The sequence below is a fragment of the Ovis aries genome, chromosome 17, assembly GCF_016772045.2.
Source record: "Ovis aries strain OAR_USU_Benz2616 breed Rambouillet chromosome 17, ARS-UI_Ramb_v3.0, whole genome shotgun sequence".
In the NCBI taxonomy this organism is placed as follows: Eukaryota; Metazoa; Chordata; class Mammalia; order Artiodactyla; family Bovidae; genus Ovis; species Ovis aries.
Genome location: NC_056070.1, coordinates 56,684,439 through 56,710,863, shown reverse-complemented (window position 1 = coordinate 56,710,863; position 26,425 = coordinate 56,684,439). Strand labels below are relative to the sequence as shown.

At 44.5% G+C, this 26,425-nt stretch overlaps 1 long non-coding RNA gene across 1 annotated transcript in view; it reads left to right on the top strand.

Moving 5' to 3' along the window:
* The first annotated feature begins 10,835 nt into the window (after positions 1–10,835).
* The window catches only part of LOC132658064 (uncharacterized), a 258,440-nt gene continuing 242,850 nt past the window's right edge, over positions 10,836–26,425 (top strand). The window contains exon 1 of the long non-coding RNA XR_009597069.1: positions 10,836–11,153. This is a non-coding gene — a long non-coding RNA (uncharacterized LOC132658064). The remainder of the gene's footprint in view (positions 11,154–26,425) is intronic.

Below are 26,425 nucleotides of genomic sequence, written 5' to 3'. Positions count from 1 at the left end.
GGTATTTATTTAGTGCTTACTGTATACCAGTCCTTTGCTATGCAAGTCCTTTTGCATTTTAACTCATTGAACTCTCACACAGCCCTCAGAGGTCAGTGCTATTGCTGTTCACATTTGACAAATGAGGAGACCAAGGCACGCATCAGTCGCTGGTTCAAACCTGTCCATCCTGACCCTAAGACCCTTGCTCCTGGCCGCTCCCTTCCCACTTCCCTGTGCTATGCACTCTAGACTCACAGTTTTCAGATCGAGGCCAGTGTCCCACAGCTTTCTGCTGGTGAAAGGCACCTGATATTCAAAGCCTTTTCAGTTTGCAGTAACTGGATGTACCAAGAACTTTTTAGTTTTTCCAGCTCAAATTTTGGATGACAGTGTAGGTTTTTTTAGCATGGAGTGGAGACATCTAGGGATTCCACATCCAGCAAGCTTTCAGATCTTGGCAGCCCAGGGTTGGCTGTCAGCAGTGGTGGAGACAGGAGACCCAAGGAGTACTGGGGCAGCCAGCCCCTGCTAAACCAGGTTTGTGTTTTAGGAACATGACTTTTTGGTTCCCAGACTGTCGCTCCCTGGCATCCTTCTTGTGTGCCTTGCAGCTTTAGTGTCAGCTCTTCCTAACTTGATGCAAGCTGTTTCCGGGAGCTTTTCGGAGTCAGGCTCTGATGGAGAAGAGCTTATGATGGGGCTCCCAGCCTACAGCTGCTCCACAGGCCACATACACGGACACGTATACACAGAGACACATACACAGACACAGACACAGAAACACACATTCCCAGACACAGAGATACACACTAAGACACACATACATGTAAACACACATAGAGACACACATGTATACGTAGAGACACACAGACACAGAGAAATATATTCAGAGATACACACACGAAGACACACATACACACTCGGTCACACAGCAGTGCATACAGACTCATGCAGACACACACAGAGACATATATTCACAGATACATAGAAAGGCACATGTATAAACAGACACACACACAGACTCAATCACACACCAGCGCACACAAACACACACTCCTCTGCCCATTTGTCCCATTCACTGTTTTTGTTTTTTTTTTTAAATCACAACATTGCGGCCTGTAGTATCTGGTCCCAGCCCACAACAGGTGTCCAACAAATGCCTGTTTGATGAAAATGTGCAAGAGTGATTCAGGTATTCTCTGTCTGCCCTGTCCCTGAATATTGTTTTGTTGTTCTGGCTTGCCTGGGTATATTTGGAAAAGAGATCCAGAAAGGGTTCCTGTATTCATTTTGGATGGTGCCAGGCTCCCTAGCATGACTCGAGAAGTCCTTCATGATTTGGCTCCTGCCAACTCCTTTCGCCTCATTCCCCACAACCCTCTGGTGTGTCCATCTCCACTTTCAGCAGTTTAAAAATTTTTTCAAGTCATGGAATTCTTTGGGGATCTGATGAAAGGCATGGACCCTCTTCTTCAATATATGGACATCTGCACACTCAAACAGGGTCCTGAATATAATTTCTAGGGATCCCTAAGGCCCATTCATGCATCTCCAAGGAGCGTACAGGAACCTGCTGAAGGACCTCTGCATGTAGGGCTGGGGAAACCCAGAGAGGGGAATGCCTGGCCCAGGGTCATGAATGACAGAATTGGAACCCAGACTCTGGATCTCAAGTTCAGGACGTCCTCCTTTCAAACATCCTGTGTTGATGGATGAAGGCCAGGTAATTAGTTAATACAATGAACGATTAAATGAGACACTTCTTTGCCTTCTCCATCCATCAAACCCTCAGCACTGGCAGCTCTGTCAAGTGTTCAAATACCAGTGGTTTTTGGAATTCAGCAGTCCTCCTTGTAGTTTGGTATTTTCCTGATGGTTATAAATGGCAATGATTACAGCACAGTCCTGTTGGCTCTTCCTCGGAGCATCTGCCACACAACCGAGAAAGTTCAGTCTCAAGCCTGCAAGCTGGAATCAGCAGAGTGCCCAAAATGAAGGCTGTTTGTTTCAGCTGCTGTAAAGGGCCATGTTCAGAGCTCTTGGGACCAAGAAATGTGGTCGGCGTGGTCCTCCGCATCTCATCTAATGGCTCTCTATTCCTGATTCCTTGGGCCGGAAACCAGGGCACACCCTGACATAGCCCTGTCCTCACCGTCCCTGGCTAGTCCATCACTAAGGCTTGTCTCTTTTCACATTGTATCCAGTCTATTCACTTCTGTCGTCTTTGCTGCCACCATCTTTACAAAATAGGTCACCATTATTTAGAGCATGGAGAATGGCCACAACCTCCCCTGGAGGATGACCTGCAGAGCTATTAGCTACTGAGTGCTTTTCCTTTTCAGTTTCACCATCCACTGTTTGGGCCAGCAACATGGTATGTTAGTCAGGGCAGGCAATGCTATGCTCCTGTAACAGGCAACCAGTGGGTTCAAAACCAAATTTTGTGCTCACACAGAGTCTGCTTCAATCTTGGTGATGCCCAGGGACAGCTGTACTCCGTGGCTGGTTCAACATTCCAGGCTGCTTTGATCTTATGAATCTCCTGTACCAAGGGAACATGCTTCTGTGATTGCTGCGGGAGGAAAAAGGTAAAATTGTCCAATAGCTCTGAGGTGCTTCCACCCAGAAGTGACAGGTGTTGCTCCTGACAGGTTTTTTGGCCACAGCAATTTGTAGGACCATGTCTAATTCAAAAGAGCAGAGGAGCACTTGGAAGAGGAGGAATTGGAAATACTGGTGAGCATCACTCATATCTAATCACTTCCCCCAGGGTACGGGTGGCAGAAGAGGAGCTGGTAATAAGGGTGGTGATTCATCATCTCTTTAATCCAGAAGATTGATCCAGCTCTGAGCAGAAAGATTCAGAAAATCAACATCAGCCAGACCCAGTTCTTCTCCTCTCACCTCTAATTAGAGGCCTGGTGGGAGGTGAGTTGGAAGAGGAGGAGGGAGAGGGGATGAGGGAGAGGGGCAGAGGAGAAGAAAGTGTAGGAAGTGAGGGGAGGAGGAACAGAGGGAGGGAGAGGAAAAGAGAAGAGAGACTGGAAGAAACAGGAAGAGCAATAGATGGAGAGAGGAAAGGAGGTAAGGTAGAAGAGAGAGCTTGAGAGAGAGCAAGAGGTGGAGAGCAGCAGAGAGAGAATTTTATACCAATGTATTTGTTCCACCTCCTTAAGTTGACTGCTGGGAACACCATTGTGAGTACAGAGACCCAAGGGTCAAGGGGTGCCTGTGACTTGTTGGCTCCCTGTGATCTCTGATGACCAGCAGCCTTGCTCTGCCCAATGGCAAGAAAGCTAGTGGTCGTGGTGGCTGTGAAGTGTGCCGGGAAGAAGGAAAGCTGGCCAAAAGCATGTGGGTTGTGTGTGGTCTCAGAGAGTGGAAAGGAGCCAGTGGCAAGGAAGGAGGTAAGGAGGGAGGTCCAGAGCCAGAACCAGTCCCAGGATGCAGGAACTTGTGTGGCAGAGGATGCAGTGATGAGCTGAACAGGAGAGGACTGAAGGGGGATGCAGCGTCACCTCAGTGGTCGGTGCAGGACAGTGGATAAGCTCAAGGACCAAGAAGGACAAGTTATGTCCAGCACAGAAACTGGCACCAGGCAGAGGCAGATGAAGACTAAACAAAGCAGTGCTTGCTCTCTCAAGAGCATCCGGGCTGGTGCGTGCAGGAGTTCCCAGAATGGGGACGAGAGGAGAGGACTGAGAAGGGAGTCAGAGGAGAATAAGCACTCAGATGTGTGAGTGGTAACCTGTAGGCTTGTCTGAGCCCTGAAGGGCTTAGTACATTTCCTATGTCAGGCTGGTCAGAGACCAGGCGCCAGAAGCTCAACTAGGTTCTAGAAGATAAAGTTGTTTTCTTTTTGGACACCAGAGTCTGGCTTGGCAACCTCATTTGTGCTACCCCAGTGCTACTCAAACTGTCATCTACAGACTAGCGACAGTCAGCAAAGTATTACTGGTCCACAGTGAGTAAGTAGAGAAACTGGGATTTAGTGTTTAGAAACTTTTATAACAATTTGACATTGCTGTGACATCCAAGCAAATTTTGTGTTGTATTTTACAAGAGCATTGGTTTTGTGATGGATTGTGGAGAAAATGGTTTGTCCCTGCAAATAGTCTGAAAAGTACTGTGGTAGGTTCCTGAGTGGCCTCTCTCATTCTGTGCAGAGACCCCTCCTAATCTGTTTTCCTTAGTGGTCTTCCTAGAATGCAAACAGGATCCTGACCTGCCTTCCTCTACAACCTTCCAGTGACTTTCTCATGCTGTTTTGAATAAAGGCCAACTTCTTCACAAGGGCCTGGCAGGTTCTGCATCATCTGGTCCCTGCTCATCTCCCCAGCTTCTTCCCCTCTGCTTTCTTCCCCAGACTTACTGTATCTTTACAAATACCAAGCTTCTTCTGACCTCAGGACCTTTACCTGTGCGACACCCTCTACCTGGCACTCTTTCCCCTCTGTCCTGGGGGAGTTGATCCCTATTCTGTCTTCAGATCATGGCTGTTGGGGAGGAGAAATTTCCTTTCTTTCTCCTCTTAGTTCTTTTGCCTGCAGTTAAAATGACATGAGGGAGATTGACAGGAAAAAGTCAAATTTATTACATGTGCATGGGGAATCTGGGCTTCCCAGGTGGCGCTAGTGGTAAAAAACCTGCCTGCCACTGCAGGAGATGTAAGACACACGGATTCAGTCCCTGGGTTGGGAAGATGCCCTGGAGGAGGGCATGGCTACCCAGTATTCTTACCTAGAGAATCCCCATGGACAGAGGAGCCCAGAGGGCTACAGTCCATAGGGTCACGGAGAGACACGGCTGAAGTGACTGAACACACACACACAGGGACTCCACATAATGGAGAATTCCAAAGACAATAAGGCTAGACGAGGTGTTTTATGTATTTATATATATGTATGTGTGTGTGTATACATATACATATATATATACATATATATATATATATTCTGGACTAAGGAGAAGCAGGTAGGGGTCTGAGGATTCAAGTGGAAGGAAGGTAATCCACAGGGAACTAAAAAGAGTTAATGTTTGGTAAACATTAGGGACAGTAGGCTTTGACAAATGATTCCTCCCTGTCCACTGCATCCAATAATTTACTACAGTTGTATACGGTGATAGCTTCTTCCTGAGACAGGCCTCCTGTCTTAAATTCTTTTAGTTGGTAAGGGGGTGGTTCAAAGGCTCTTCTTGAAACTTCCGGACCCTGATTGTTCTCAGTTTAAAGTAATCCGCATGCCGGAGTAACACATCTTGGGGCAGCCTGGCCTGAGCCCCATCACAACTAAAGGACCACCTCCTCAGGTCCTCCCTGGTGACCCAGTGGTTAAGACGATGCACTACCACTGCCGGGGGCACAGGTTCGATCCTGGGCTAGGATCCCACAGATTGTGTGATATGGACCAAAAAAAAAAAAAAATCACTTAATTGAGGCCCTGGCTTCTTGCCTTGATAACCTCACCCACTTACTTGAATGCACCTGTAAGTAACTTGTTCCGTGTCTGCCATCCCCCAGACCTCTAAACAGGGGGTGGAGGCCTTGCCTCTGTTGTTCACCAGTGTATCCCACATGTCTGGCTCAGCACAAGGTCCTCATTAAACATGTGTTGAATAAATGAACGAGTGAATGCAGGAGTGAATGCAACGTCCAGAGTGTGTGGGAGAGGCATTTGAGGCTGTGAATTGTGTCCTTTGGCAGCCAGGCCTTTATTTCATAAAACAGTTCCCGTGCCTCCTTCCTCTGCCCGGAACCTGGCAGCCCGTCCTGAGCTCCTGCTGATAAATCATTTTATTGGCACAGCTGGACAGGAAAGGACAGAGTGAGTAATGGGAGTTGGGCACCGTGTCGCGGACAAAGGCCCGAGTTGACATGGTAACAACAGGCAGACTGATGTGGCCTGGGCAGTGGTCTGGCCCCTGGACACATCTGAGAATAGGCCCTGGGTCATTTTTCCTCTGTGCTGGGGAGCGTGAAAAGGCCAGGGAAGTGAAGAAGGGGCCATGAGGCCCTGCTTCCTCTCTGCCTCAGGATGGACTGGAAGCAGCTTCGACCACTGGCTGAAGACTTTTAATATATAGAACATATTTGTATTTATTAATTAAAACATTATTTTCCATTTCATATTGCACCATGTTTTTAAAATTGCAAAAGTATGGAATTTAGTGCTTTTAACTAGAGTCAGTATTGGTGGCTATGTGTGTTGTGGAAGCTTAGGAACCTGGCTGCCTGGGTTCAAAACCTGGCTCCATCCCCTCTCAGTTTTAGGAACATGGATAATATTACTAAATCTCCATATACTTTTTTAAAAAATTTATCTTTAAATTTTATTTTGGCTGCACTGCGTGGCATGTGGAATCTTAGTTCCCAGATGAGGGAACAAACCTGGGACCCCTGCATAGGAAGCATGGAGTCCACCACTGGACTCCCAGGAAATTCCCATAATCTCTGTGTACTTTTGTTTCCTTCTAAGCAAACTGAGGGTGAATATGGGAGCTATTTATTAAGATTGCTATGTATGAGAGTCCCTTGAGAGGATGCATATAAGATGCATAGTAAACAATATCTGGTTGCATGAAAGTGAAAAGTGAAAGTGAAGTTGCTCAGTCATGTCTGACTCTTTGCGACCCCATGGACTTTAGCCTACCAGGCTCCTCTGTCCATGGGATTCTCCAGGCAAGAATACTGGAGTGGTTGCCATTTCCTTCTCCAGGGGATCTTCCTGACCCAGGGATAGAACCTGGGTCTCCTGCAGTGGAGGCAGATGCTTTACCGTCTGAGCCACCAGGGAAGCCCATCTGGTTACATAAGAACAATTAAACATTTCCTGGTGGCTCAGAGGTTAAAGCATCTGCCTGCAATGTGGGAGACCCAGGTTCTATCCCTGGGTCGGAAAGATCCCCTGGAGAAGGAAATGGCAACCCACTCCAGCATTCTTGCCTGGAGAATCCCATGGACGGGGGAGCCTGGTGGGCTACAGTCCATGGGGTCGCAAAGAGTCAGACACGACTGAACGACTTCACTTCAGAAGTAAATACGGAGAAAGCAATGGCACCCCACTCCAGTACTTTTGCCTGGAAAACGCCATGGACAGAGAAGCCTAGTAGGCTGCAGTCCATGGGGTCGCTAAGAGTCAGACATGACTGAGCGACTTCCCTTTTACTTTTCACTTTCATGCATTGGAGAAGGAAATGGCAACCCACCCCAGTGTTCTTGCCTGGAGAATCCCAGGGATGGGGGAGCCTGGTGGGCTGCCGTCTTTGGGGTCGCACAGAGTCGGACACAACTGAAGCGACTAAGCAGCAGCAGCAGCAGCAGCAGCAGAAGTAAATAAGCGAAATCCCTGTCCCCTCGCCCATGTTCTAGATATGAGTTCATGTATTAGAGTCTGCCCAGGCAGTTGAACCTCTGCAACATATACAGATCAGGATTGGCACGAGAGAGAGGTTTGCAAGGTGCCAAGGATGCACAGGTACCATCTGCCCTGCATCTGCCTGGACCTGAGTGAGCACATCCTGAAATTCGGGCCCTGGATGCCTCACTCACTTTACCCCAGCCAGGCCCTGACTCCGGTAATGAGCGATTTCTGCTTCTGATAGTGGCAGATGGGTTGATTTGGGCCAACCCTCCCACTAGAGAAAATATATTCACACACACATACACATATGAAAAAAAGTAAGTGAAAGTGTTAGTCGCTTAGTTGTGTCTGACTCTTTGCCACCCCATGGACTGTAGCCCATTAGGCTCCTCTGTACATGGAATTCTCCAGGCAAAAATGCTGCAGTGAGTTACCATTTCCTTCTCCAGGGGATCTTCCTGACCCAGGGATCGAAGCTGCATCTCCTGCATTGCAGGCAGATTTTTTACTGTCTGAGCCACCAGGGACAAACATATACAAACATACATACATATACGTATGTAGATACACACATGTATACATATATATGTACACACACACACACACACACACACACACTACTTCAGGACATCAGAGAGCTAACAAGTAGTGAAAATTCACCAGAATCTGGGGAGGCTGGAGACCTAGGAAGATGAGACAGTATCTGTCAGTCCCACGTGTGTGAGAGGTGAACAGGCTGAGCACCCTGTTAGGGCTGGGGGCACAGCGATCAGAACTTAGGGCTAGCTGAGGGGAAGAGACCTTTGGTGAACCCTCTTCCCTTTTGGCTGGCATCCTGATGGGCTGCACCCTAGTGGTAAAGGTGAGATGGAAGCAGACAGTTTCTTGCAGGGACTGAAGCTCAGCATTCCTGAAATCCCTGAATTTGTATGGAGGTGACCCTAGATTACTAGTTTCCACAGGGACCTAGAGGAAGTAAACTTAAGTGCTCCCTGGAGAAAAATAACATCATTCTAAGCCTCAAATTATTTCTACAAACCAGCTTACAAATGCAACGTCTGGCTTACAAATGCAATGCAATAAAATGATAATCAGGTACATGCTGCTGCTGCTGCTGCTAAGTTGCTTCAGTCATGTCCGACTCTGTGCGACCCCATAGACAGCAGTCCACCAGGCTCCCCCGTCCCTGGGAGTCTTCAGGCAAGAATACTGGAGTGGGTTGCCATTTCCTTCTCCAATGCATTAAAGTAAAAAGTGAAAGTGAAGTCACTCAGTCATGTCCGACTCTTCGCGACCCCATGGACTGCAGCCCACCAGGCTCCTCTGTTCATGGGATTTTCCAGGCAAGAGTACTGGAGTGGGGTGCCATTGCCTTCTCAATCAGGTACATGAGAAGTGAGCAAAATAAATGACCACCAGCAAAAACAATGGACAAAAGAACAGATCTCTAGAACCTCCATATATTGAGGCTATCTGACAACAACCGTTAGATAACTGTGATTACTATGTACAAGAGATAAAAGACAAAATTGAGAATATCAGTAGAAAATTAGAAATAGTAAGGAGAAGTAATAGGAAGTTCTAGAAATGAAAAAAAAAAGACTTAAGAACACAGCAATTTGGGCAGAGTTTGAAGAGACTTGGTCAATTAGAAAGTGAGTCAGAAGAATATAGTCAAAGTAAAGAATGGAGAGAAACAAGGATGGTAACTTCATAAGATTAGGAAGAGACTTGGAGCATAAATTGAGAAGGTCTGATTGGGGTTTCAGAAGGAGAAGGGAGGAAGGGACTATGGCTGAAGGAGGTATTTGCAGAGACAATGACTAAAAGTTTTCCAAATCTGATGAAAGGTATCAGCCAGACTTAAGATGCCCTACAAACCCCAAGCCCTAAATATAAGGAAACTGGGACTTCCCTGGTGGTCCAGTGGCTAAGACTCGATGTTCACAATGCAGGGGACATGGGTTTGATCCCCTGTCAGGGAACTAGATCCCACATGCAACAACTCAGAGTTTGCATGCCACAACTGAAGATCCAGCATGCTGCAATGAAGATCGAAGCTTCCGAGTGCTGCAACTAAGACCTAATGCAGCCAAATAAACAAATATATATTTAAAATAAATAAATAATGTTTAAAACAAATAAATATTTAAAACATGGATACCTCGGCACATTCTAGAAAAAAAAATAGAAAACCAAAATAAAGAGAAAAATCTTTCCTTACTTGGCCTCTGGGTAGGCAAAATAACTCCCCCACTCCACCACCTCGCCTTACAGTGGAGGCTGGGAAATACCGTCACCATGAAACATGACTCACCATGCCATGGCTGCCTTCTTTCCTGGTCTGGGAAGAGGTGCAGGATGAGTGGAGAACTGGGGGCGCTAAGACCAGGTTGTACTTCTCTTGGTGAAACTTAGAGGTAGGTGTCTGACTTCCAAATTAGTGACTTGGTTTGAAACACTGAGGTTCTTAAGATCTCTTTTGTATTAGCTTTTATTCCTAGTCACCATTTTGGAGCATTGTGTTTTTTTTTTTTTTTTTTCCTGGTTTAAACAACAGAGATTTATTCTTTCACAGTTCTATAGGCCAGAGTCAGAAGTCAAGATGTTAGCAGGGTGGCACTCCCTCCAAGGGATAATCCCTCATTGCTGCTCCCAGCTTCTGGTTGCTCCTGGGATCACTTGACTTGTAGCTGCATCCTTCTAATCTCTGCCTCTGTCTTTACATGGGCTTCTCTTCTCTTCTGTGTCTCTTTTAAGGACACTTGTCACTGGGTTTAGGGCCCACCTGGATAATCCAGGATGATCTCGTCTAGAGATGCTTCAAGATTCCTTCTAAGTTGGAGCATGTGTTCATTCATTCAGCATATATTTGCTGAAGACCTATTATGTGCCCAGCACTAAAGATAAATCTGCAAACAAAATAGACTAAAATCTTTGTCATCATGTCACTTACATTCTAATGGGATGAGACAACCATAAGCGAAAGAAATAAAATGGTCAGTACCTGAGATGATTAGAAAAGAAATGGGGAAAAATGAGCAGGAAAGGACAGGGAGTGTGGTCATTTTCTCTGACTGAGAAGGAACCTCTGAGCACAATCTGAAGAATGTGAAGGAATCAGCTGGGCAGATGTCTGGAGGAAGATCACAGATCCTACATCTTGTTCTGCTTTGAGCATATAGTTTAATTAAGTATTACAAATCAGAGATGAAATACAAGAGCTAAAAGGGAGGAGTCGTTTCTGTGACAACTGAGTCAAATGCTTTGAAAAGACTTGGTTAGGTAGGTAGAATAGGGAAAAGGAGTCCAAAATGGCGGTGGCTAAAAGGCAAGGAAGGGAAAAGCCTGTGAAAATAGAACAAAAGAAGGTCGGAGGACCAGAGTGAAGACTTCAGGTAGGACAAACAGCACTACTGGCTAAGCCCAATTTGCATAGGGCAGGCCCAGGTGGAGGAAAACATAGAAAAGGAGGAGCCAAAGCGCGTTCTCGCTCTCTTCCTCTCCCGCGTGCGTGCGCTCTTTCTCTCTCTCTCCCTCTCTCTCTCTCTCCCCCTCTCCCACGTGCTCCTCCACTCTCTTCCCTTCAAATCTTTGGGTTGGCATGCCCTCACACTTCAAGGATGGATTCTCCTGCTATCTTCTAAATAAAATAGAGCTGTAACACCGATTTGCCTAAGAGCTATAACACGGTTTGTCCAAGACCTGAGAGCTGTGACGCGCCGAGGGCTCTAATGTCCGTTGCTCCAAATCTTCATTGTGACGAGACAAATAACCGAGGAACATACACTCACGTGACAACTTGACAAGGTGAGTTGTGAAGAAATGCTGTCAAATTAGGGAACGAAAACTAAAAGATTAGCAAAAAAAAAAAAAAAAATCCTAACAATCTGAAAGAATGTGGTACTCAGGTTCCTTCATGTGTGCCTTCTTTAAAGTGCTCCACTCTAAAGAAATTGAAATTGGATATCAGAGGTAATATATTATGGTTGTGATTAATGCAAGAAAGAGACAGGGAATTCCATCAGGGTTCCCATGCTCCAAGACAAAGCCTTTTCCCTGCCTCCAAAGATTGGCGAAAAAAGTGACGTACTTTGTTTTAGGTGAAACTAAAACAGTCAGGACATGGAGGCATTATGTTTTACGATTCTTCACTGGGACTTTCTTGAGTTACCCACCAACCACTAGTTTTGATACTGGAAGCAGGCCAATTTGTTGAACATCAATGAGCAGAAAGCTGTTTTTCTGAAAATCAATGTGTCCGACTGGCCTTCCCCCTCCCCACCAAAATCCATCACATTCTTTCTCAGAGATCATTGCAGAGAGCAGGCAGGAGAGGGAGAGAAACCATGAGGAAAAGGAGGTGATGTGAAGTAGATGAACCACATTCAGGAGACCTGGCTCAGGTTCAGATCATAACTGACTGTGAGAACTTGGGCAAGTCATTCTATCTCTTAGAACTACACTCTCTTCATCTGTGACATGGGCATGGTAGCAGACCCGACCTCCTGAGTTCTTTTAAGGGTTGAATGAGGTGATGCATTTCAGGTGCTTATATACTGCCTGGCATATTGAAAGTGCTAAGGAGAGGGTGACTCTGATTTTACTATTGGTATCCACTGAAACTCAAGCGGCTGTAACTGCATTTGATGGCAGATCATCTGTTGGAGCTTCGAGTAGACAAACGGAAGTAGGCTCAAAGGGGAAAAGAGCTCTCTTCCACGGGAGCAGAATGAGCCCCAAGAGGAGACAGGGAAGCATTGCCTGTAGCAGTCTTTATAAGAGTTCCATGTAGTATTCAGCCAGCTAAACCTCATACTGAATGGAGAAAGGCCAGCCTCACACTTTGTAAGCCCTGGCTGGGATTGGGACTTGGTGAGCAGGAGACCCAGACTCCAAGGCTTTGCAGGTGGTCCCAGGAAATTGGCACGTCTCCAGATGTACCATTTTGGATTTTGAGAGATGGGCGGAGAGACCATGTTCATGATGTTGAGCTCCTAATGAACTCTTTGGGTCTGGTAATGCCCTGTGGTCTGTCTTCATCATAGGATGCCATCTTCATAGGACCCCCTCATATTTAGCATTTCTCAAATTTGGTTCTGTGGTATCCTTTGAGATGCTGTTGGATATTCTATGTTAAAAGGTTCCCATGTTGTATAAACTTGGGAAATACAGCATACCAGAGTAACAATGATACGGGCTAGTATTTTTGGAGGGCAGGTGATTTATGGGTGCCAGCAAGCATTCTAAAAGTATTTTCAAGAGTTTGTATCAATTAATCGTCTCAGTGTCCCAATGAAATAGGGACAATGGGGTTATTATAAATCCCATTTCATGCGCAAGGAAATGAAACATCAAGAAATGGTGCTTAGAGAGGTTAGTTAATTTAATGAAGGTTGCACAGCAGGTGAGTGGACAAATAAGGATTTGAACTCAGGCCTTTTGACCCCAAAGCTTCTGATCTTAATTTGAATTTAAAGGAGAGTTGTTGTTTTTTCTCTTTCTCCAAATTCTTGACTTCCTATGGGGTTGTCAGAGAAAGTATCTAATATCTCCTCTTCTAATATTTTGAGCAGAGCAGAGGACTTTGTTTTTCAAGCTCAGTAGAATCATACATATGTGAATATATATGTAAATTAAAAGCATAATCACTCTCTGTAGGTGTCTTCTGGTCCGTTTGAAAGGAAAGCACCTGTTTCTATCTCCAGAGTCAACCTGTGCCCTGTCTTAAATATTCAATCCCCAATTAACATACAAAATATTCTGAAAGTCCTGCAATTAAAAAACCTCTTTTTCTTTAACCCAGTTTCTCACCTTATTTTCCTTTCAGAATCTCTTTTTTTTGCTTCCCATTCTCTTTTAAAACATCTATTAGCATCCACAGAAAGAGTACGCCAAGAAACAAAGTTTGAATAATTTCCTTTGTAGGGGAGGCATTTGAGGCTGTGTGCATTCCCCACACTGGGGGAGAAGAACCCTTTAAGTATGCATCCTCTGCTCAGTTCAGTTCAGTCACTCAATTGTGTCTGACTCTTTGTGACCCTGTGGACTGTAGCACACCAGGCTTCCCTGTCCATCACCAACTCCCAGAGCTTACTCAAACTCATGTCCATTGAGTCAGTGATGCCATCCAACAGTCTCATCCTCTGTTATATCCCTCTCCTGCCCTCAATCTTTCCCAGCATCAGGGTCTTTTCAAATGAGTCAGCTCTTCACATCAGGTGGCCAAAGTATTGGAGTTTCCACTTCAGTATCAGTCCTTCCAATGAATATTCAGGACTGATTTCCTTTAGAATGGACTGGTTGGATCTCCTTGCATGCCAAGGGACTCTCAAGAGTCTTCTCCAACACCACAGTGCAAAAGCATCAAATCTTCGGCGCTCAGCTTTCTTTATGGTCCAACTCTCACATCCATACATGACTACTGGAAAAACCACAGCTTTGACTATATAGACCTTTGTTGGCAAAGTAATGTCTCTGCTTTTTAATATGCTGTCTAGGTTGGTCATAACCTAGATAGCATAACCTTTTCTTCCAAGGAGCAAGCGTCTTTTAATTTCATGGCTGCAGTCACCATCTGCAGTGATTTTGGAGCCCCAAAATAGCCCCTGCTGGTGGTGAATAAAGCAAGACTTTTTTCTTTACATAAAGGGTAACATAAAGTAAACCCAGACATACTCAGTAAAATGTTCTAGAAGATATTGTTCTAGGGATTAGCTACTTGGAATTTCACAACAGGGAGGGTTTTAGAGGGAAATGGCAAATCATGATTTATTGACATACCCTGAATTTTTCAGTGTGTCATAAAGGGAAACTTGACAAGAGGGAACCTCTGAAGTGTCTTAGATGACATTTGCTTGAAATTGGCTTGTGTTACGTTCATATCTCCTTTGCAGACCTAGCTCTGGATGACTATGTGAGTAATATTTTCCTTTTGAAAGCTTTTCATTCTTTATATCATTTTCTTTGTCCTTGGCAAGATTGCTTAGGGGGCTATATTCATTTCTAATCTGCAGAAAAGAAAGCATATCTCTCCCTGAGACTCCAACCACAGCAAAGCATGTAAGATAATGATAGTGTTAAGCAGTTATAAAGACTTAAAATAGCTAGCTATGTAAATATAAAAATGCAAAGCACATGAATAAAAGCTCCTTGAACATTCCAGGAGGGAAGGTAAGCCTTGGTGAACTTTTGCAAGTACCCAAAAGATACAGCCGGAATAAATGAATTATTAGAAAGCAGTGTGGTGAGAGTGAAAGTGAAACTGAAGTTGCTCAGTCGTGTCCGACTCTTTGCGACCCCATGGACTGACTGTAGCCTACCAGGCTTCTCCGTCCATGGGATTTTTCAGGCAAGAATACTGGAGTGGGTTGCCATTTCCTTCTCCACAGGATCTTCCCAACCCAGGGATTGAACCTCTCACATTGTAGGCAGACGCTTTACCATCTGAGCCACCAGGTGAGAGTACTAGCCCTAAATTAGTTTTCCTTCTTTTTCCCCTCACAGACTACATTTCCCAGCCTTACTTGCAGTACCTGCTGCCATGTGACTGAGTTGTAACCAGTGGGATGTAAACAGAAATTTGTGGTCTACTTGCTATGAAAACCTCACACCCACAATCCTTCTTGTTTTTTCCCCACCCTGACCATCTTGGAAGCCAGTTTGATTTTGAAGCTGGAGATAGAAAGGTTCTGGGTGCTTGAGTTACTGTTGGCCAGAGCTGCCCTACCATTCAGGAACACTGCCCTGAAATATTAGATAAGTGAGAAACTGCTATGTTTAGAGTTATTATACTCTCAGGGGATTGTTTACCGTGTTGGCTGGAAGTCTGGACAGGGAGTTTGCACTTGGTGTGTGTTTATAATGCTTGCAGAGAAAGAATATTATGCGCTTGAAAGACCATGAGCTGCAGAGTGAGACATACATGAGTTAAACTCTCGGCTCTGCCATTCACTGCATTCCTAATCTTGGGCAGTTGACTTAATCTCCCTTAGCTTTAGTGTTTTTCCTTTAGAAAATGGAAATAACACCCTGCAGGCTTGTTTTGGTAGTTAAAGAAGACATATTTAACAAATCTGGCACAATGACAGATATATAGTAGATGCTCACTAAATGGTAGCTATTGTTGTTGACTTTTCCAATCATTTTTTAAAAGATTCTGTTCACCTGTTTGGGTTCTGCAGGTTATGACAATGACCCCTTCCGTGTTTTTCCATTCTCAAATAAACTTAAGAAAAATGCCAGAAAACTGAGAGAGGAAACATTTGCCCCTGTCTTCTTTTTAGTGGCAGCTCAGCTGGTAAAGAATCTGCCTGCAAAGTGGGAGACCCTGGTTCGATTCCTGGCTCCAGAAGATCCCCTGGAGACAGGATAGACCACCCACCACAGTATTCTTGAGCTTCCCTGGTAGCTCAGACATAACGAATCTCCTGCAATGCGAGAGACCTGGGTTCTATCCCTGGGCTGGAAAGATCCCCTGGAGGAGGGCATGGCAACCCACTCCAGTATTCTTGCCTGGAGAATCCCTATGGGCAGAGGAGCCTCGTGGGCTACAGTCCATGGAGTCACAAACAGTCAGACGTGACTGAGCGACTAAGCACAGCACAGCATGATTAAATAATTATTTGAATAGTTTAATCTCTCTGTCCCTTTGCTCTTTGAGGGCAGGCAGTATGTCTGTTTTAGTCTCATGGGTGTGCCCAGCCTAACAGATAGAGGCATGCAAAGTAGAGGCTCCATAAATACTTCTCAAATGCGTGAATTGACGAGGATGTGAATCTCTCACTTGTAAATCTAAGCAGGGCTACACAAACTGAACAGACAGGTCCACAGAGGAGAGACACTGCAAAGCCAGTCATCTCAGATGCCTTTATCACTGGCCTTCCTGAAGTGTCACCATCAGAGGCCCTCCTTAGGTCTTAAAAGTGGTTATAAGCTGGTAGTCCACCATTAGTGTATTTGTTTATTCAATACTGTGTTTTCAAAGGTTAAGTTTATTGCTAACATTTAACCCTTAGAAGATTTCACATAAAAGTCACATTTTATGCTTCTGTTGAAAAATTAGAAGGTCTGGCAATAATGGGCTTGATTCTGGCATGGCAAGAGTTGGTTGGAGTTGAGTAACAGTACCCTCATTAAGGACAAGTGGCCTCAAGTTCATGCCATCAGGCCCCTCTTGCCCTTGTTTATATTACCAGCCTGGCCCTTCAGTTTTCCACCCCCTATTATTTTTTCCTTCATCCATTCATGTAATCATTCATTCACTTAACAGATATTTGCATGTTGGTGAAAATGAGAATCCAAGACAATATTACCCATTCTTCCTGATCTCTGGGAGTTTACAGGGTGGTTGAGTAATAAGAGATAGAAACATACAGTCAAACTTCTAAAAATATTGATTAATTGATAGATAGCATAGTGTAATTATTGTGGATTAATATCTCCTCAAGTTTATATCTACTGGTCACCTCAAAATGTGACTTTATTTAGAAATAGGGTCTTTGTAGGTATAAATAGTAATTTTCACATTCTTTATCTCAGAGATTCGTAGTATCTTTGTGAATGGGTAGGCTTAGCCTCATTTTACCAACAAGGAAACTGCTGTTCTAAGGGTTGACCCATCTGTCCAAAGTTGATATTTGGCCTCTAAATCTATTCTTTCCACTGTATGTCACTGATTAGATCTGTCTGGTTCATTGCTGTATATTCAACTGTCATGCCTGGCACAGAGTAGGTGCACAATTAATAGTCTCACCCAGTTTGAAACAAATGACCAGAAGGCAAGATCTTGACAGGATGGGGCAGAAGATGGAGAAAGTCTTCCCTGATAGAGGAGTTTGGGAATTAGACCCAGCACAATGCCTTGAATATGGTAGTGCTCAGTAACGACCTGTTAAACAGCGAATGAATAAGTCAGACTTGAGAGGTGAGCCCTCCTGGGGCACCGCAGTGTGACCTGCAAGCTTCGGGTGTTTGCTCTGGGGAGTCCCAGGAAATAACCTGCCAGACGTGTACTCTGTCTGCTTTCCAGTTGGTCCAGACCACACCCTACCTTTTCTCCTCCACTTCTCCTCAGATTAGGAAACCTGGCCAAATCAAATTGCGCTAACTTCATTTCTGCCTGGCTTTCTGCCCACTCCCTGACATCTGTGCTGTGTTAAAAATTGATCATGGTTTGCGAATGTTAAACAGCTGGGTCTGTGTGAGGCCAGGAGCTGCTGGCTAACAGGGCTGAGGTCTGTTTGAACTGCCCTCTGGGATCTGAATCCCTATGGGGGAATCTCCATGCGTTCTGGTTTGTGAAGTTCAGAGTCAGGCAGTGCTCCATTAGCTGTGATTTCCCCAGAAACGCAGAAGAGTGATGGAGGAATAGACGTGGAACTCATCTCATTATTTATTTTTGCCATGAAATGGGCCTTCCCGAGGTAGCATACATAAGGGGACCTGCTCACAGTGCTGCCTGGGTGACACTTCATATTTGTTGGGCAGGCCCTCCCCTGGTGCCAGCAGCCCCTCTGCCTGATTAATGGCATCCCTTCAGTCTGGCTGTGCCTCTCCTGTCTCCCTGGATCCCCTGCTGAACCGGCTGGCTGGCTTCTTACCATGAGGACAACTGACACAGTGACTTCACTGCCAATTTGAAGGTCACTCCCATTTTGTTACACCCACCCCCGCATAAACATACACTATGGAGACTGGTTCATTCGAAGCACCCTCAGGGAATGGGCTGCTGGCTGAAAACTCAAAGATCCCTCCAGAGAAAGCTCACACAGCAGCTTCTAAAGATGCCCATGTCCTCTGAGAGAACTGGCACTGGCTGTAAGAGCATGAGCAGGGGAAGCTTGGACTGGATTCCCAGGCAGTGGAGTGAGCAGTTCAGAACATGAAGTCACACCTGCTGGGTTTGCTCTTTTTTAAAGGCATCACCTTGGTCTCAGTGAGCCACTGGCTCCTCATCTTCAAAGTAGGGACAATAGTGTCCAGTCACAAAGTTATACTGGAAGGTAAATGAGATGAAGCACATGAGATGTACTTTGCATATAGTAACTGCTCAGTAAATATTAGCTCTATTATTATTACTCATAAAATAATACTGAAGCCATTTCCTCAAACATTAGGCCAGAGAAAGTGAAAGTGTTAGTCGCTCAGTCGTGTCCGACTCTTTGTGACCCCACGGACTGTAGCCCACCAGGCTCCTCTGTCCATGGGATTCTCCAGGCAAGAATGCTGGAGTGGGTTGCCATGCCCTTCTCCAGGGGAATCTTCCTGACCCAGGGATTGAACTCAGATCTCCCATGCTGCAGGTAGATTCTCTACTGTTTGAGCTAACTGGGAAACCTTAGACCAGGGAAGCAATTTCTAACTACAATCTGAGTGGAGGTTGAGAGTTCAAATCAGGAAAACAGAAACATTCAGTGGTCTTGATGCAAAAAGAATTAAATGCAGGGAACTTAGAGACTGGCAACAGCCAAAGCTGCTCTATTCCTAGGCCAGAGGGACAGAGAGAAGAGGTGGTATGACCAGGAGTTGGGATCATCCTTCGGAAGCTGGAACCATGGAGAGTCTTCTAACAGGAACTGGGCTTACAGGTGACCTGGTTGCTACAAGAGATGAAGCCTGAGGCAGACAAGACGGGAAAGACAGACTGACTTCTTTCCTACTGTTAGCTACCACTCTCCCACCCGTGCTTCCCCTTGGTGAAACCCAGAAGCCAGCTAGCAAAGGGTTCTGGGAAATGTAGTCAGCAGAGGTCAGACCCCTGTGACAGAGGTGAGCAGAAGGCAGAGGATGGAGCTGAGGATACATAGGTCAAAGTTTGAAGAAGTTGAATTATGGTTGTTGGATTAAATACTGAATTCAAAGTTAAATGTGAATTTCAGATAAACAATGATTTTTTTTTGTTTGTTTTTGGCTGTGCTGGGTCTTAGTTGTGGCATGTGGGATCTTTAGTTGTGCTTGTGAACTGTTAGTGGCAGCGTGTAGAATCTAGCTCTCTGACCAGGAATTGAACCCAGGCTCCCTGCACTGGGAGTATGGAGTCTTAGCCACTGGACCACCAGGGAAGTCCCCAACAATGATTTTTTAAAAGTATATCAAAGTGAAATTATTCCAAAATTATTATTCACTTTGAGACACTAAATTCACTGCTCATTTGAAATTCACATTTAACTGGGTATCTTGTGTTTTCTTTGCTACATTTAGCCACTCATGTAGACAGTTTGAACCCTTGTAGGGTCCCAATTCTCAGACCAGTTTGGGTGGGTGACACTTTAGGAAGTGGAAGGAGAGAAGAATAGAGATATCAAATAGCACTGAGGTTCACCAAGTGAATTAATGCTGTCTCTGTTTGTCTTATGAATTCATTCATTCAGTTGCCCACCTATCCATCCATCCTACATCTATTCTTCCAGTCCCTCATTCGTTCCCTAATTATTGAACACCTGCTGTGTGCTGGCACTGTGTTGAACATTGGGAGTATATTAGCAAGGAGACAGACAGCTTCTTCCCTTGGGCAGCTTACATACCAGGCAAGAATACAGATATTAAACCGTAAAGCACATGAGACATTTTAACATTTCTGGTTGTACAGAAATCTTGGACAATCAGGGAAAGCTTTCTGGAGAAAGTGTCATTCAAACGGAGATGTCGAAGGTTAGTAGGAGTTATTTAAGTGAAAAGAGAATTAAGAGTGTGTCTAAAAAGACAGAATGGCATAGACAAAGTTGGAAAGGAGCTTGATGTGTTTGGGAGACTAAGACAAGGTCCAAGTGGGTCCACGATGGAGAACAAGAAGGAAAGTAGTACAAATGAAGCTGAGAAGTTAGCAGGGGCAAGGCTGCTGTGTATGGTCTGAAGGTTGTATAGCGGACAGCTCACAGCATAATAAAGTTATAGTCTAGAACATGGGGTGTCCTAGAGTTGTTCAGGATATACCAGTCTGGACATATGTGATATTTCTAAGCCAGAAAATGCTAGAACTTACGAAGCATGATAAGGGGTTTGGATATTATTTGTTAGAGCCATGGGGTGGCACGACTACATTTACAATTTAGGAAGATTCCTTGCTTGTTTGGTGGAAGATGGATGGTAGTGGGTCTAGAAAATATAAGAATAAATCTGTAAGAATATGTCTGTATCATCAAAGTAAGCAATGATGCTGATGGTTTGAACTGGGGTGTTGGTGATGAAGGGGCGAGGTGTGAGCAGAGGTCATGGGTGAGGGAGCTGTCACTTAAATTTCTGTCTTGGGAAGATGGGTGGGTAGATGACAATGGTGTTCCTTGTGATAGTGAACACAGCTATGGTGCAGTCATTAAAAAATAAGACATAAAGCATCAAAGAATGTTTTTTAAGTTGAAATTTAGATAAATTCAGCCAAACCCACCTTATACCTAAATAAGCTTTTAAGATTTTTTAGCCCAGATAGTTTCTTCCTATACTGACCCATTCATCTCTGGTTGTTAATTTTTTCCCTGCCTTATCTTAGGGGAATATAAGTCCTATTATATGATTATTTCCTAATACTAAAGCAAGATAACGACAGGAATCTATTTATGCATTTCATTGTTTCTAAAATACAGATTAAATAATGATGTATCATCTCAGAAACTGGGATGCATTTGGAGATTGATGGCAATGTGCAACCACTGCCAGCTAGAGGACCATTTTTATGTAATTGTCAATTGTCTGAGTATTTGCACACTTGCTTCTTATTCCTGGTGGCCTAAATGGACCACTTGGCTCCATGTTTCAGTCAACAAACTGTTAGGAAACATTTGAGGAAAGACTGTGAATTCTGACTGATATCTAAAAATCTTTCACTGACATTTCTGATAAGATTAAGAAAGTTCCAGCATTCAAATTAGCTGTCATCAGCTTAGAAGAAAACCCTGAAGACAATAGTGGAACACTCACTGGAAAATAGTCATTATCGTCAATGTGGTAGTACGATGAATGGCAAAGGGAAATGAATATTTGACTGTGGGTCAAAAGTAACTTAGCAGAATTGGATTCTGTGCATGAAGGAGTTTTAGGAATACTCTGCCAATTTATTTTGCCTATATTTCTCTCCTTTATGAGTGCACAAGAATAATAAGTGATGAAAGTCTGAACAAATAAGTCTAAAACAGCTCCTTAAATAGGTATAAAATAAAAAGTATAAGTGATAAGGCTCTGGCTATAGTTTGATTGATAGTGTTTTTTCTTTCTTCAGTTCAGTTCAGTTGCTCAGTCATGTCCGACTCTTTGCGACCCCATGAATCGCAGCACGCCAGGCCTCCCTGTCCATCACCAACTCCCAGAGTTCACTCAAACTTACATCATTGAGTCGGTGATGCCATCCAGCCATCTTGTCGTCTGTCGCCCCCTTTTCCTCCTGCCCCTAATCCCTCCCAGCTTCAGAGTCTTTTTCAATGAGTCAACTCTTCACATGAAGTGGCCAAAGTACTGGAGTTTCAGCTTTAGCATCATTCCTTCCAAAGAACACCCAGGACTGATCTCCTTCAGAATGGACTGGTTGGATCTCCTTGCAGTCCAAGGGACTCTCAAGAGTCTTCTCCAACACCACAGTTCAGAAGCATCAATTCTTCAGCATTAGGCTTTCTTCACAGTCCAACTCTCACATCCATACATGACCACTGGAAAAACCATAGCCTTGACTAGATGGACCTTTGTTGGCAAAGTAATGTCTCTGCTTTTGAATATGCTATCTGGGTTGGTCATAACTTTCCTTCCAAGTAGTAAGCGACTTTTAATTTCATGGCTGCAATCACCATCTGCAGTGATTTTGGAGCCCCCAAAATAAAGTCTGACACTGTTTCCCCATCTATTTCCCATGAAGTGATTGGACCGGATATCATGATCTTCGTTTTCTGAATGTTGAGCTTTAAGCCAACCTTTTCACTCTCCTCTTTCACTTTCATCAAGAGGCTTTTCAGTTCCTCTTCACTTTCTGCCATAAGGGTGGTATCATCTGCATATCTGAGGTTATTGATATCTCTCCTGGCAATCTTGAATCCAGCTTGTGCTTCTTCCAGCCCAGTGTTTCTCATGATGTACTCTGCATAGAAGTTAAATAAGCAGGGTGACAATATACAGCCTAGATGTACTCCTTTTCCTATTTGGAACCAGTCTGTTGTTCCATGTCCAGTTCTAACTGTTGCTTCCTGACCTACATATAGGTTTCTCAAGAGGCAGGTCAGGTGGTCTGGTATTCCCATCTCTTTCAGAATTGTCCATAGTTTATTGTGATCCACACAGTCAAAGGCTTTGGCATAGTCAATAAAGCAGAAATAGATGTTTTTCTGGAACTCTCTTACTTTTTCGATGATCCAGCGGATGTTGGCAATTTGATCTCTGGTTCCTCTGCCTTTTCTAAAACCAGCTTGAACATCTGGAAATTCACAGTTCACATATTGCTGAAGCCTGGCTTGGAGAATTTTGAGCGTTACTTTACTAGTGTGTGAGATGAGTGCAGTTGTGCGGTAGTTTGAACATTCTTTGGCATTGCCTTTCTTTGGGATTGGAATGAAAACTGACCTTTTCTAGTCCTGTGGCCACTGCTGAGTTTTCCAAATTTGCTGGCATATGGAGTGCAGCACTTTCACAGCATCATCTTTCAGGATTTGAAATAGCTCAACTGGAATTCCATCACCTCCACTAGCTTTATTTGTAGTGATGCTTTCTAAGGCCCACTTGACTTCACATTCCAGGATGTTTGACTCTAGGTGAGTGATCATACCATCGTGATTATCTTGGTCGTGAAGCTCTTTTTTGTACAGTTCTTCTGTGTATTCTTGCCATCTCTTCTTAATATCTTCTGCTTCTGTTAGGTCCAGACCATTTCTGTCCTCTATTGAGCCCATCTTTGCATGAAATGTTCCTTTGGTATCTCTAATTTTCTTGAAGAGATCTCTAGTCTTTCCCATTCTATTGTTTTCCTGTATTTCTTTGCATCAATCACTGATGAAGGCTTTCTTATCTCTTCTTGCTATTCTTTGGAACTCTGCATTCAGATGGGAATATCTTTCCTTTTCTCCTTTGCTTTTCGCCTCTCTTCTTTTCACAGCTATTTGTAAGGCTTCCCCAGACAGCCATTTTGCTTTTTTGCATTTCTTCCCCATGGGGATAGTCTTGATCCTTGTCTCCTGTACAATATCACGAACCTCATTCCATAGTTCATCAGGCACTCTATCTATTAGATCTAGTCCCTTAAATATATTTCTCACTTCCACTGTATAATCATAGGGATTTGATTTAGGTCATACCTGAATGGTCTAGTGGTTTTCCCTACTTTCTTCAATTTGAGTCTGAATTTCACAATAAGGAGCTCATGATCTGAGCCACAGTCAGCTCCCGGTCTTGTTTTTGCTGAATGTATAGAGCGTCTCCATCTTTGGGTGCAAAGAATATAATCAATCTGATTTCAGTGTTGACCATTTGGTGATGTCCATGTGTAGAGTCTTCTCTTGTGTTGTTGGAAGAGGGTGTTTGCTATGGCCAGTGCGTTCTCTTGGCAAAACTCTATTAGTCTTTGCCCTGCTTCATTCTGCATTCCAAGGCCAAATTTGCCTGTTACTCCACGTGTTTCTTGACTTCCTACTTTTGCATTCCAGTCCTCTATAATGAAAAGCACATCTTTTTGGGGTGTTAGTTCTAAAAGGTCTTGTAGGTCTTCATAGAACCCTTCAACTTCAGCTTCTTCTGTGTTACTGATTGGGGCATAGACTTTGATTACCATGAAATTGAATGGTTTGCCTTGGAAACGAACAGAGATCATTCTGTCGTTTTTGAGATTGCATCTAAGTACTGCATTTTGGACTCTTTTGTTGACCATGATGGCTACTCCACTTCTTCTGAGGGATTCCTGCCCACAGGAGTAGATATAATGGTCATCTGAGTTAAATTCACCCATTCCAGTCCATTTTAGTTCTCTGATGCCTAGAATGTTGACGTTCACTCTTGCCCTCCCCTGTTTGACCACTTCCAATTTGCCTTGATTCATGGACCTGACATTCCAGGTTCCTATGCAATATTGCTCTTTACAGCATCGAACCTTGCTTCTATTACCAGTCACATCCACAACTGGGTATTGTTTTTGTTTTGGCTCCATCCCTTCATTCTTTCTAGAGTTATTTCTCCACTGATCTCCAGTAGCATATTGGGCACCTGATGACCTGGGGAGTTCCTCTTTCAGTATCCTATCATTTTGGCTTTTCATACTGTTCATGGGGTTTTCAAGGGAAGAATACTGAAGTGGTTTGCCATTCCCTTCTCCAGTGGACCACATTCTGTCAGACCTCTCCACCATAATTTGCCCATCTTGGGTGGCCCCACAGGGCATGGCTTAGTTTCATCGAGTTAGACAAGGCTGTGGTCCTAGTGTGATTAGATTGACTAGTTTTCTGTGAGTATGGTTTCAGTGTGTCTGCCCTCTGATGCCCTCTTGCAACACTTACCGTCTTACTTGGGTTTCTCTTACCTTGGACATGGGGCATCTCTTCACAGCTGCTCCAGCAAAGCACAGCCACTGCTCCTTACCTTGGATGAAGGGTATCTCCTCACTACTGCCCTTCCTGACCTTGAACGTGGAGTAGCTCCTCTAGGCTCTCCTGTGCCCCCACAGCCACCACTCCTTGGACCTGTGGTTGCTCCTCCTGGCCGCTGCCCCTGGCCATGGATGTGGGGTAGCTCCTCTCGGCCATTCCTGCACCTTCGCAGCCTGGCACTCCCGGCTTCTGCCCCTGACCTCGGACGTGGGGTAGCTCCTCTCGCCTGCACTTGTGCACCATCACAGCCACCTGCCCTTTTCTTTCTTAGGGCTACATAAAATAGTGGTGAGTCAAGGACAAATATCACAAATATAATGTTGAATGATAGAAATCATAAACAAAAGAATATATAATATATGATGCTACTTACAGAAAATTCAAAAACCCAGGCAAAACCAAGGTATAGTGTTACATGTCAAGGCAGGTATTATCTTCTGAGAGGGTAGAGGGAGCATGACGGAATGGGGCACTTCTGAAAGCCTGGCATCATTCTATTTCTTGACCTGGCTGGCAGTCACACAGATCTTTGCTTTGTGATTATTCATTGATCTATACATTTATGTTTAGTACAACTTTAAAAATAGTGTCTTTTAATTACTAGCTTTTTAGATTGATGAAAGGCAGAAATGTTTGTGTGCGTGCATATGGGGGAGTGTTTTCTTTTCCTAGTAGGTATGCTTCCCTAATAAGTAAGAGGGACCTACGTGGCTTTCGTGGTGGCTTAGACAGTAAAGAATCCGCCTGCAATGCGGGAGACCTGGGTTTGATCTCTGGGTCGGGAAGATCCCCTGGAGGAGGGCATGGCAACCCACTCCATTATTCTTGCCTGAAGTAGTTCATGGACAGAGGAGCCTGATGGGCCACAGTCCATGGGGTCGCAAAGAGTCAGACATGACAAAGCAACTAAGCACACAAACACACACACACAATCTTCCTTGAGGAGCGCTAGGGTGGATGTAGCAGGGACATGTAACGAATTTTTAGTTTACAAAACAGGCTCTTCATAATCCAAAGGGAAGGGCTTGAGAGGAGCAGGGGATAGAGTTTATACATAACAGCTTGTGTGTCATGGAATGAAAAAAGAGCCGCAGACGATGCATACGGTCCACCAGGGGTGAGCGTCTCTGTGGCTGGAGCAAAGTGGGGGCGGCAGTGGGCATTTAGGAGAGGAACGCAGCTGGCAGAAGCTGTGTGGGTCAGAGTTGAGCTAGCATGCAGACGTAGCCAAGCACTCTCTGAGGTAAGTGCTAGGATTGATATATAAAAGTCTGAAAGGAATGATAGTGTTTATTTCTAGGTATTAGTACCATATGTATTTGAAAAAATGATTTTGCTTCCTTGTATTTTCTAAATCTTCCACAATTAACAAATACTGTGTGCTTGCGTGCTCAGTTGCTTCAGTCATGTCCAATTCTTTACAGACCAAGGGACTGTAGCCCACCCAGCTCCTCAGTCCATGGGATTCTCTAGGCAAGAACACTGGACTGAGTTGCTGTTTCCTCCTCCAGGGGATCTTCCCGACCCAGGGATCAA